We start from the raw sequence: 13898 nt of genomic DNA, 5'->3' as shown, positions 1-13898 counted from the left end.
ATTCTTCTCTCTCCCCGCCACCTCTGCTAGGTCAAGGCAGCATCCCAGGAGCAAGGTGGCTTTTTTAAATCATTTATTTTATCGCCACGTTCTCTTCCTGTCTGCTGTCGAGATGCCACTGCAGCAGACCACTTCCAAAAGAGATGGCCGATGCCACCACAGAGCCATCGAAGGTCTCGTACTGTGAAGCAGTTTTAACTGAAATTAATGCATTATTATCATTAGGACACAAGGGATAGTGCAAGAGGGAGGCTGGTTTGGTAGTAACATAAGTGGGGACCCCTAAAGGGAGAAGCCAAAAGATGAAGAAGCGATGCACAATATTATCTCCACAATATCGGTATCGACCGATACTTGCATTAAAATGTTCATGTTAAACATGCCAAGATAAGAACAGTAGGCTAGTAAGCTGCTTGTTTACCTCCTTGTCTTGTTAGTGACAACCTCACTAACTATTATTTAAGTAAAATATATACTGTGTGTATCGTACTAAATGATATATATATGTATGTACTGTATGTATATATATATATACACATATATATATAGACTCATACATACATATCATTTAGTCACCACATGGTTGGTGTCGTGGTTAGCACTCTTGCCTTTGCAGCAAGAAGAGCATGAATGTTGCATGGAGTTTGCATGTTCTCCCCGTGTGAGCGGGTTTATCCGGGTTCTCCAGTTTCCTCCCACAGTCCAAAAACATGCAGCTTTGGGGATTAGTTAAATTGAACACTCTAAATTGACTGTGGGTGTGAGTGGATGGTTGTTTGTCTTCATGTGGCCCTGTGATGGACTGTGACTCAGTCTGTCGCCCTATGTGAGCTGGGATTGGCACCAGCGCCCACCACGACCCTCATGTGGAGGATACAGTAAAGTGGTAGAAGATGGATGGAAGTCTTTAGTCATCAGCATTTTTGAGATTGACTTTGTATCTGGGCCAAGACAGAGAAGTCAGTGCAAGTATCTATGGCTCCACAGTATCTTGTATTGCAGGTTACTGATTTGTCCAGTTGAATATGTAAGTGGGAAAAATCAATAGTTCAATCGCGGGTGAGCAATATGAGCTTATAATAACAACACAATCACAGAATTTCAAAGCTATTGTGCTTGTTTTGATATGGAATGATGTGTACTTCACAATGAAAACATAGTTATAATGTTTTCATGATATTAATGTGTCTGCAGGCCACCGGTTTGACACCTTTGGTCAATGATATTATTGGCCCCAGATTGCTGTCCTTCACACAAATGAACACTAGTAGCTGCTTGTTTAACTCCTTGTCTTGTATACTGGCCTGGCGACCTCACTTACTTTTTATTATTTATTTTGCACAATGAAGAAAATTTTACTCCACATCTGCTGCAACATGAGTTTGAAAAATATTATTTTAATTTCATGACAGAAGAGGCTAAATGACCTCTGCAGATAACGACAAAAAGCAGTGCAATATCATGCATCCCTAGTAGTATTAGTAGTAGTAGTAATGTGCTACATTGGTTATTTGTCGTTGGTTCATCTGCACATTCATGAATAAAACATCAGAGAAAATAGTAAATTAAAATAGAAACTATAATATATGCTAGAGTTTCTAGTGTACTAGTCTATCACTGCTGTAACTATACTAATGATAATAACATTACTCGCTCCAGACTGTTGTCCCTCACACATGTACAGTATTGTATAGATAGATTAAAGGAGCACTATCGAAATAGATATAAAATCATACACACACACATATATAACCATATACATAAATACATATACTATATAAAAGACTGCAATAAAACAGTAGAGATCAGCAGATATAGAGCAAACGGAGTCTGGTAAAGTGTCGCTTCACCGCCTGTGCGTAAATCTGCGTTTCCAACGCGCTCCAGTTGCGGAGGGTCGCAGATCCAGATGTGTGTGTGTGTGTGTGTGTTTTCTTTTCTTCACCGTGCGAGTAACGACTACGTCGAGGAGCCTCTGAGCCAATCACGGCCGCCCGGGGGCGGGTCGTAAACGTGCGGACTGTTGTGGATGTGGGAAAATGGACAATTTAACGCGCACGTTCGTCACCATTCACTACACACACGGACGACGACGAGGAGGAGGGCGAGGAGGATGAGGCGCCGCGCTCGCACTGTTGGATTGACCCGCAAATGTCCGGCCGTGGTGTGAAGAGGAAACGCAGCAGAAGAGGAGCGTGGAGACACCGACACCCGGTAAGGTCGAGCTCTCTCTCTCTCTGTGTGTGTGTGTGTGTGTGTGTGTGGTGTGAGAAGCCGCGGAGCGCAGCGGGGATCGAACTGCCTTCTGATCCAAATGCTCGCTGCCTCCGTTGATGCAGCCGAGTAACAATGGTTGTGATGAACATATAAAATCGGATTATCCAGAGTCCGCTCATTCTCCTCACACCGTGTGCGCTGAACGCTGTGATCTTTCATTCACACGCGCAGCAGCAGCAGTGTCTCATTGTCCGTCCACATATGACACCGCACATGTTGCGGCTATGACTATTGTGATGTTTTCACCTTTAATCAGCAGCCGCTACAACTCTCTCTCTCTCTCTCCAGCTCATCATAGTTTATTGTTTATTTATAATTTTGTGTGTGTGTGTGTGTGTGTGTGTGTGTGTGTCATGTGTTTCCTCGCTCTTCAGCTCCGTCACTTTCACTGTTATTCGTTATCACAGGTAAATAATCTGCCATCTGTGTGTGAGGTCATTCACTGGCTTTGTTTTGCGTGTTTTGGTGAATGTGAGCCAGAAACAGAGATGAACATGAGATGCTTAAATACCCACAGGCGCATCCGCTTGGTGTCTGTTTATGTGCTTTATTAGGAAGTTGTGACTAAATTTATCTCGGTAACTGAGAGAAGTTGGTGTTTTTAGTCGCCTGCACAGAAGCTAAAGCAGAGAGCTCCACATGAGCTGTGCTCAAACTGCTCCAGGGGAAGTGACAAGTGCTCAGAACTGGGTGAACCTGCTACTGACACCTGCAAGGCTGCAACGGATCTGTGCATGAGTCAGTGACAGGTAGACTGGGAGTCATTTTCTGACATGTATTATTAGATTATGTGGCGTTGAATGACAACAGTGTGATGGATTCATGTTGTAAATAATGATGCTTTTCTGTGCGTTGGAAACTCCCCATTTGGTGGATGATTCTGGTTCTCATGCTGCGTTCCATTTATATCGGAACTGGGAACTGGGAGTTACGTCACACCTTGAATTCATCTTGTTTCAGTTGAGAAGTTGGAAACATAAATGTATGAAAATGTTGATCAGTTCCTCAAACTTGGATCAGTTCCTCAAACTTGGATTTTTAGTTCATAAAAAACACACACAAATCAATTCATCAATTATCGATTGATTTGGTAATTGATGAATTGAGTAACACATGACCGAGGAAAGTCTGAGTTCCAACCACAAATGGAACACTACATCATTTGGGTCGAACATGTTGCCTCTGGTTGCGTCAGGGGTAGACAAACAGAAGGCACAAGTAGTACAGAATATTACACTGTCAGGAAAAACAAACAAGGCTCCAAACTCTGCAGGAGTTGGGGCCCTGCATGAGCGTCTCACAAGCTGCACTTCTTGGGAATAGAGCTCCAATTCTTTTTTTGGTCCTGTGATTTGTGTAAAATAGACAGTGTGTTACAAACACTACACCTGTTGTGTCTGTTTCAAAGTAAAAGCACTCCAGCGTAAGGCTTTCATTGTGAAATAAATGGACACATTAGTGAAGTAAAATGTTCTTCAAATCTACAGTCGTATTATTTCTTGAATATTTGAATATTCTTAACTCTGGTACATGAGAGCTAGTAAAAATAATGCAGGGTTCACTGTGTGTTGAGCTGAACGGGAGCAGCTATTGAGATGCATTCAAAGACCCTGGTCAATTTCCACTAACTTCAGTCCTGCTGCTGCTGCTGTTGCCACTTTGTCATTGCAGTACAAAGATTTCCTTTTATAAATGCAATCATTGATAGAACGTATTTTGCATAAGGAATTGTTACAGTGACTGATTGGATCATTTTACAGTTAAAAAAACACTTTCACAGTTAAAATATCTTTAAAAAAATAGAAATCCAGTGAAAACACAGAAGTATGAAATTATATACAATATATATATGTAATTCTAGGTGTCAGGGGACCGTGTGTGTGTGTGTGGGGGGGGCTATATTTACAGACACATATTTATTACACATAAACCTTGATGAAGAGTATCTGTTCCTTTAGAGCTGTGGGGGAATTTCCATTAACTTGAAAGCTTCTTTTGAAAAAAGCATCTCATTTATAAAGCCAACACACCCACAAGGCCGTGTCTTCTCGATGCCGTCCAAAGAGAAAATGTTCTGCCTGCTGTTTGTCGTGGATGCCTCACCTCATAACTCAGGAAGGAGCTGGAAATGACCTGCTTTCACATCCTAAGTGCTCTGTTTATTAACGCGTCCCAAAGAAACCAACACTTCTGCCAGAGTTCAGTGCGGCACTTAATTATAAGTCTCTTGTTACTTTATAATGTAAAAGAAAAAAGATGACAACCTTTGCTGAGCACAAATAAAGTCCTGCCATTTTCAAGGATGTGGCACCAAAACGACTGAGCAGGAGAGAGGATCCTGATCCAGGAGAGATGACTTTGTTGTCAGTAGCAACCCCTTCATCCTCATGAGATTTATGCATAATCCATAGTTTTGTACACAATACCCTCTTATGATTCCCAAACACTGGGGCGAGAAGAGATTTCGTAGGGTCCGGAAACAAATTTGCAGAATTTATTATTCTACTTATATATATATATTTTTTTTAATGATTTCTTATTGTTATCTGGAGCAAAATAAATAGGAACTATTGAAAAACAACACTAATTGATTTACTAATAATCGAATAATCGTTGCAGTATATAATGTGATAGGACATTCTTGAACATTTTCCTGAAAGCTTAGAGACACAAACCAAATAGAAATTTTAATATTTCAATATTCATAAATAATGAAACATGTTATTCCCCTCACACACACACACACACAGGTTCAGAAATCTTAAAAATGATTTTAATCTCCGAGGTCAGGGACGGCGCTCTAATTGAACCTTGGCTGGAATGTGCAGCTGCCCCTTATCCCAGGGTCAGATCATATATCTTCCCTTGTCTTGTCAAGGTCATATTGTTTATAAGCCCATCTGATCTGCGGTCTGTGATGGCACCGCCTCCAGGCTGAAGCTGCACAGATTAGACGAGTTTCAGGTAGGAAGGTTAGTAAAAAGACACATGGATTTTTGCCAAATGCTGCCACTTGTGTGTGTGTGTGTGTGTGTGTGTGTGTGTTGTCAGGTGTCACAGCCCTGCACCCTCAACACTGAGCAGCGGTCTTGCAAAATCAGTCGGATATTACAAATTCTGAGACGTGTGTGTCGGTGTTAGCCACTGTGATCTTACAGCGTTGCCAAATTCAGAGTGCGAGAGCTTGAACCCTTCGAATAATTGTTCCTCCTCATCTTGTTCATCCTGTTAATTAGCCCTTGTGGCGTTGGAGTGCAGCATATTGTCGAGACATAATTAATCAACCCAGCTTGTAATTATGCTGGGTTTGGAATGTGAGCGCGGCCGGGATGGGATGGTTGCACTAGCAGGGCGTTAAGCTGGAGGTAAACATCTTATTAACCGTGTCAAGAGTCCCTCAGCCCACGCCGAGCAAAAGCGCGGTGTTATTAAGGCGGGGAGGAACGCGTTGTTGTACATATTATAAAAAATGGCCTCATAAAAAAAAAAGAACCAGCGCTTGATTAAGTTTATGGCACATTGTGGTTCCGAGGTGGTCCGGCTAATGGAAAAATGCTGGAGTAGCTGCACAGAGACAGCAAGTGAAAAAGCCATTTGTTCAGCTCTCACCAAATTGTGCATAAAATAGTGTGTGTGTGTGTGTGTGTGTGTGGGAGCGTAAGAGGAGCTCGATTTTAAAGGCCGAGCACGGATCACTTATAAGCTGTTAATGCAGGTCTGTCACTGGAGACAGTGTCTATTTATTTATCTATGTATGTATTTATTTATTTTTACCGCATCAGTATTTATTTGGCTCGTGAAAAAGTAAAATAAAATCAGGGGTACTGGTGAAGTCGGCGCTTCCACATTTCTAGCACGTAACTGCATCACAAGCAGGAAATAATATGGAATTTGAATAAAACGTGACGGCTCTAGTCTACATCGGTAAAAGTCTGATGGGCAGTTGGTGATATTTACGTCACACGGACCATAGCTTGTGTCTCTCGATACAAGGACATGAAAAGTATGACCTATGTACATATGGGCCCCATACAGGTTATATTCGGGCTCCCAGGTGGGTTTGTGTGTGGTTTCCATGGTGGCCCCACCCTTGTTTGGCCCATGTTACTGAAAGCATGATTGCCCACTTCAAGCCCAGGTCGCATGGAATGGAACGGGCATAGAATAGAATAGAATAGAATAGAATAGAATAAGTCTTTATTGTCCACCAGGGTGGAAACTTTTCTTTACATCTTGACGTGGGCAAACACACTTGGGGTCACCATAGAAACCACAAACAAACCCTCTTGGACTCATATTGTCAGCCTGAATATATCTCCTATAGAGCCCACACGGACACACTGGCTGAGGCAGACACACACCAACCATCTGCAATGACGACTTACTGTTTAAAAAGTGCTTTTTGTTTTTGATTGAGACCATTTTTTATGTCGTTACATAATCGGCTTCTAAAACACTTCATTTTATCTGTTGAAATCCTCTTCACGTCCTTACAGACAGCCATGAATTAAAGATAAAAATCCACTGTGTCCAACCCGAGCAAACTGTAATTAACACAAGCAATGATTCCATTTTGACTGAGTGGATTGATTGTGCAGTTGGTTATTATGATAATGCTGATAGTGTTTTCTCTCAGGTGATGCAGACGTGATGAATCAACCACGCTGTCTCCTCCACTCTCATTCTGAGTTGTTGTGCTTTATTTTAAAATGGCTATGCGGACATGAAAAGGATTTCAACAAATATCATTTTAAAAAAAAAAAAAAAAAAAAGGATTTTAGAAACACGTTATAGAATATGGCTTTGGATGATTTAAAATCACACCCATTTTTGATTCTATATTATTGGACTTTAATGATCCACTGGTGCAGTTCACTTGTTTACAGCAGCAGGGGCGGACAAGGCGCAGACAAGCACTTCAATATGAGATAAATAAGCGATATAAAATATACAAAAACAGAAATACCATAAACAATGAAACAGGGATGTAACAAGCATGCAAAAACATGATAAAACTACAATTCAATAGAACTGATGGAGTCTGCACATAATGCAGTTTAATTTTATTTATACATCTCTCCCTCGCTCTCATATGTATATATACATATATATGAATACATATATATATATACATATATATGTATATATACATTCAACTCACAGCTTATGTGAGGTGTGTTGTGACGTTTCACCCGACATTTCCTAAAGCTTGCATCACATTGAGACTTTAACTGACAAAAACCTATTGTGGCTTTTATTGTGGAACAAAAACAAACCCTTGTGTGTGTGTGTGTGTGTGTGTTTATCACTGCGGTGAGTGCTCAGTGATTAAAAATGCATCTCTGCAAACCAGTGGTCACTCACTCCCTCAGTGAGGAGGCAGCAGCCACAGCGATCTGTTAAAAGAAGGCCGGAGTTTTCCAGCTGTGAAAAAACCACACACACACACACACACACGGTTCACAGTTATTCATGATATGATGAAATAAAGAAGACCGACTATTGACTGACTGCTTTGATAAAAACACCACTGACATCTTTTGGCCGCACTGCAACAGATACAGATCAGTTACCCGTCTGTGGAGTTTTCATCTATTTATATTTTTTGATGGTGTCGTTACCACAGAAACTACAGATGTTGCCAAATCAACCAGGACTGAAACTATAAGTAATGAGAACAAGATCATCCCAGTGTACAGTATAGCAATACATTTAAACAGAAAATAAAACACAACAAACATGTACAGCTTTGATTGGAAATCAGAATCAGAGACACTATCTATCGTAATTCTATTTTCAATCAAATTTGAAAAAAAAGTTAGCAAGTCCCAAAGTTGCAAGCATCGTGTGAACTCCTTTTCCAATGGTTTGAACGTCAACTACATTCCTTTCCATCTTTAAAAGTTACTGAGTACAGCTTTAAGTTCTCCTGGCATCAGAGTAGTTCATATTTTAATGGTATCTCATGTTGAAATAGTCAATTTTGTTTTCAATTCTGTAACACCGTAAATAATCTGAAGCTTCGCTTGAAAATTGCAGCTCAAATCACAGTTTTACGGAAGGCAAAAACAAATCTTAGAATTCAGACCTTTTTCCCACTTAAATCTTAGAATTCTGAGGGAGAAAAGTCAGAATTCCCACTGACATCGATTGATTTGAGCAGCAATTTAGAATTCGGTGGAGAATTCATAACAAGATTCACAAATATTAAAAACTAAACTCTGTTGCAAGAATGACAACTTGAGAAGCTGTGACTTTTAAATACAAATGAATGTGGTTTACATTCATACTAAAAAGTCTGAATGTTTCTCAAAATTCTGACTCCAATCTCAAATTCTGGCCTTTTGCAAAATGTTGTTTTTAAAAAACATTCCCACGTGGCACCAATCCTCTTCTGTACAGACGCATAATGTCAAAAAAATTGCAATTACATATTTTACCCAAATGGTTTCACCAGAGACGCTAACTTGTGGAATCCTCTGGTCCCACCGTCTGCCGTATCTTTCAATCCTCTAATGACAGAGACCCGGATTTAATTTTAGCTCCACTGAGGTCTGTCACCGAACCACAGGATTTGTGTTTTCTCCAAAACGCTTCATTTTCCTGCACTAATATGTCGCCAGCAATAACACACATGCCAGATGTGTGTTTAAGTATAGTTCAGACAGACGACAGCGCGCACTCACACGCGGCCACAGAGAGACACACACTGGTATTTTACAGCGCTATCGTCCAAGATTTGTGTCGGAGGCTGGACGCTCTTCACAAGCTTAACATTCGGAAAGAGGCGTAAATTTAATTTTCCCAGGCGTCTGGCGTTTCCTGTGTCGGTTCACAACCTGCTCTGTGTCACTCACTACCTACATCATTCTCAGATTTAATGATAATCCGGCTGCTTCTCTTACTCTGGTAATGACTCTGCTACCTGCAGAACGACTGCTGTGGAGGTGGATTTTATTTCTGAGTGATTACGCTACCGGTTGTGCCAAAAAAACACAAAAAAAACAAGGGCAAATAAATGAGAGAAAAGTCAATTTGTCCCTGAGAGACAGAAATCTCTTCATACAGTGAACAGGATCCCATTTGGAGAAAAACACAAACAGACAGAAGCAGCGTTTTCCCTGCGAGAAAGGCCATCATCGGTGACATCCATTTCAGAACGCGTCACTTTTCATTTTCAATCTGAGCGGAATGAGCTGCTGTGTAAACACAAATCAAAAGGAAGCAGTAATGAAATGACAAATTCCCATTGTGTTCTTGTGAAAGACTGAATAAAGCTGCAGAGACACAGAAACCTAATGGTGGGGAGGATGGAGAGCAGGAAGTCCAGCTGTCACATGTGAAATATCACTCCTTAAATCCTCCTTTAATGTTCTTCAGCCTCACCTTTTTTTCTTTTTTTCCCTCCACATGTTCCTTTGCTTTTAAAGCACTGACCTCGCCATGTCCTCCAGACCACACTCTTATTCATCAGCTTCAGAATCAGATTTCATCCAGAAAAAAGTCGTTAAAATCGTTCAAAATTTCGACAACACGGACGTTAAAGGGAACGCTAAATATTCCCACACCTGTGATTTCAGAGGAACGGGAAAGGGTTCGAGTTTGGTCGATGTGTCGCCCCAAATCAGCAGTTGCCGTGGTTACTATGAGTTGGCATCAGCTTCGTGTTTTTATTTGTTTATTTATGTGTCCTTTATTTAGCCAGCAAGGTCTCATTGCTATATCCTGGTCAAGATAGCAGCACAAAAAATTGTTACAGAGATAAAACTATTTCATACACATATGTATGTATATATATATACATATATATATATATATATATATATATATATATATATGTATGTATATATATATACATACATATATAAATTAGTAAGTAAAAGTACAAATACCTAATTTCATAAATAAAACTGAAACTGAGAATGACTTGTAACTGGTAACTGTAACTGGTAAAAGTCACCCATAAGAAAATCACTTGAGTAAAAGTCTTAATTAAAGTTGCTTACATTAAAAGTTTCGAAAGTATCTTGTGAAAAAATATACTCAAGTATCAAAAGTACAAGTACAAGTAAAGTCATAGTACGCATACAAAGAAGCAAAACAACAAGAAATGGTTCAAAAATGGTTGGATGGAGAGTTTAGGAAACGCCTTTATATCGTGGCACTTTGAGCATAAGAGGCACTTGGTTCTGTAAGTTTTAGAATTTGCCCCCGTTAAAGTGGGTTTGCGTTAACGCCGTTAATAACGCGTTAAACTGACAATACTCATTCAAATGTAGTAGAGTAAAAGTAAAAGTAAAAAAAACTACCCCTCTCATACACTGTGAGTGTAACGAAGTACATCTACCTCATTAATATCCACCTCTGCCGATAGTCAAATATCAATACTTTAATGAACAAATGAAGGCAGCGTCACTACTTCATGTTTCCTCACGGCAAAGCTGCAAATGAATGAGTGAAAGTTACCTGGCTGAAGATGGAAGCAGAGGACTGTGTGTTGGAGAGGTTCAGTAAAGTAAGGTGCAGCTGCACTGTTATTGAACATTGTGCAGAGAAGTTGGTTGGTGTTGCTCTCGAACTGCCCTTTTATATGAAGTCTTATTTTACACTGTGTCGTTGCCGGCTACACTCTCACTGTTCTCTAAAGGCGAGCACATGATCAAAGAATTCTTGGCCTTGCAGAGTGTATTTCTTATTTTCAAGGTCTGTGATTAAGTGTTCATTCCACCTGCCCTCGCTCCCTTTTGAGGATGAAGCAGGAATAATTGAATAAGAAAAACAGCACAAACGTGTGTTTTATTGTTGTTTTTTTAAAGTCGAGCCCTGCAGTCAGCGAAGTGGGAACAGGAGAGGGGCAAAAACCTAAAAATAATCCTAAAAAAATTACAGACTAACATTGTACATTGTTTTTTTGTTTTTACATCATATGATTTGTCAAATATCTCTGTAAACTGGCTTATAAATAATATCTGCATATAATTAGGCTGTATCCTAATGTACTCTTTTGAGATGCTTGTGCTTCTCAATTAAACAAGATATCTACTGTTTATGGGTTCAGATAATACCTGATTTATTTCTTTTTAATGTTAAATGAAGGATATTTATGTGTGTTAGAAACGATGAAATTGACTATGTGACACACATAATTATGTTTATTATAGGTGTTATTTAGAGACTTTATTTAAATACAATGGTGCTGATTCCATTTTCTATCATATTTCATTTGTAATATTTTGTGTATTTCACAATTTATTCCGCATAATAAATACAATTATCAATGCAACAGCCTTTAAAATCAGGAAAGTCGTCACAGATGCCTTATCACGATATGACGATATCCATAATCTAAGACTGTATCTTGTCTCATGTCATGATATAGATATAATGCCGGTTTATTGCCCCGCCCTATAGGACAGACGTCAACGACATGTGAAAAAAGCCCAGGTGGTTGTTCCTCCGTCACAAATGAGAAAACAGTGGAACGGTGCAGCGCTCTGACACCTGCCTTCACCTTTCCTTGAACCGTGTCTTTTCACCCACAGGCCTTTCCCAGCCAGAGTCACCCGGCCATAATCATCCATCATTGATCCATGACAGAGGGACGTCTCTCACCACTTAAAGCCACTTTCATGTGCATGTGTGCGTCCAACCGTAACACACGCGTGTGTGTCTGTGTGTGTCTGTGTGTGTCTGTGTGTGTGTGTGTGTGTGTGTGTGTGTGTGTGTGTGTGTGTGTGTGTGCTCTGTCAGGTCAGGTCTGGGCTTGTCCCCGAGGTTCACCCGCTTGCATTCATCCTTGTTGCTGGTTGTCAAAGGGGGGGGACACAATGTCAACGTACAGTTTGGCAGGGTTCCCACATCTTGGTTGATTTATAATTCAAGGACTTTTCAAGGACTTTCCAGGACCAATGCCGTCAAATTTGAATGTGCTGACACAGCTTTAGCTTCCTCCATGGGCGTCCACTTTTATTGATCTGCAGCACGCTCTGCATCTGGACCAGTGATTGTCCTTGGGGATCTTGGACAAGTCGGTCTTTGCTGAGACAGAGGTCTTGATATTTGAATTTTCCAGGCACCACCTTATCATTTGCACATTCAATGACCAATGTCTATTTAGGGAGATTTTCAGAAACTTTCAAGGGCCTTGAAATGTTTTGTTTTTTCAAATTCACAAACATGCTTTCAAACAGCAAATTAAATTCCTTTTGTCTCCAGGCCAGTTCTGTAGAAACAGGTAATTTCATGCACTAATATTCTGTAATCTCACACTGAACCTGCAATAACTCATTACCTCAGAAACACTTCAAGTTGGTTCCACTTACAAGCGTTGAGCTGCCGGTGTTTGATGAGTAAAATGGAAGGACGAGTGCATTTTATGACGGTGTCATTTTGTCAAATGGCAGCGTAACTTATGGAAATTGAAGCTCCTGTTGTTGATCCGACTGTGAGAGACATTGTGCGCGCTTAAATCTCCACCTGGACGGAGAAGGACAAAGGCAATGGCGTCCTCATGTGAAACTGCATTAGGTTTGATAAGGCAATGGAATAAATACTTCATGCCCATCAGTATTACCATCACCATAATGATACCCTCCATCACTTTTCTATTACACCTTCCTGCCGTCACTATCAATTATCCCCACAAACCACAAATCACGAGGACGGCGCTCCTGCACAGCTTTCACCAGAGTGTGTCCTGAAGGAGATGGAAGTCTAATTGTATGCGTTGGAGCAAAGAAAGAGAGGCAAATCAATGCCTTAACTAAAAGAGCAAATGAATTATTGATAAGGAATATGTAATGGGATCCCAAGTGTCCGTATCTACTGGGGGAGTTTAGTCTCAGCAGTGGAATCAGCGGGGAGGTGCAGAATAAAATCCGTCCACTTACAGCTCTACAAGTAGATTAGCTAACCTTGAATTATCTGGCACACACACAGACAGGGCGGCAGATGCTAAAGCCGTGGCGTTGACACACGTGCTGGGGAAATGTGTTTAAATAAAGCTTCTCCGGACAGCCCAGGTGCTGTGAACTGCTACAGAGGAGTCGCAGCTCATGGCTGACCAACTTTGATGCTGTATTGTAACCTGATTTCTGGACGGCAGAGGTGGAAAGAGTACTTTGAGTATTTTTGATAAAAATTTTTTACTTAAGTACAAGTAAAAGTACAAGTAAAAATGTCCTCAAGTTAGTAGAGTAAAAGTTACTTAGTTACTTTTTTAACAAGGTTGGGGTTCTGTCTTGTCTCACATGAATTGTTTTTAATTAAAGGCAAACCTTTACAAACCAAAGTGCTGACAAATTCAAATATGAAAACACATGATGTATTGGTGTAGTGGTAAGCGCTCTTGCCTTTGCAGCAAGAAGACCGGGTTTAAGCCCTGGATGGAACATGGTCCTCTTCTGCATGTTCTCCCCGTGTGTGCTGGGTTTTCCAGATTCCCCCCACAGTCCAAAAACATGCATATCTATGGGGATTAGGTAAATTGGACACTCTATATTGACCATAGGTGTGAGAGTGAATGGTTGAATGGTTGCTTGTCTCTATGTGTGTCCCTGCGATGGACTGGCGAACTGTCCACGGTTTGACCCCCCACTTATTGCCCTATGTCAGCTGAGACC

The 13898-nt window shown here is 40.6% G+C and overlaps 1 protein-coding gene across 1 annotated transcript in view; it reads left to right on the top strand.

The window, feature by feature from the left end:
- Window positions 1-1972: 1972 nt before the first annotated feature.
- Window positions 1973-13898, top strand: part of LOC131447169 (exostosin-1c) — a 103371-nt gene continuing 91445 nt past the window's right edge. The window contains exon 1 of the mRNA XM_058618711.1: window positions 1973-2214. The gene's annotated coding sequence lies outside the window, so the exon portion shown is untranslated. The remainder of the gene's footprint in view (window positions 2215-13898) is intronic.

This window comes from Solea solea, chromosome 20, assembly GCF_958295425.1.
Source record: "Solea solea chromosome 20, fSolSol10.1, whole genome shotgun sequence".
Classification (NCBI taxonomy): Eukaryota; Metazoa; Chordata; class Actinopteri; order Pleuronectiformes; family Soleidae; genus Solea; species Solea solea.
Note: the sequence above shows the minus strand (reverse complement) of the source record. Positions and strands in the feature narration are given on the sequence as shown.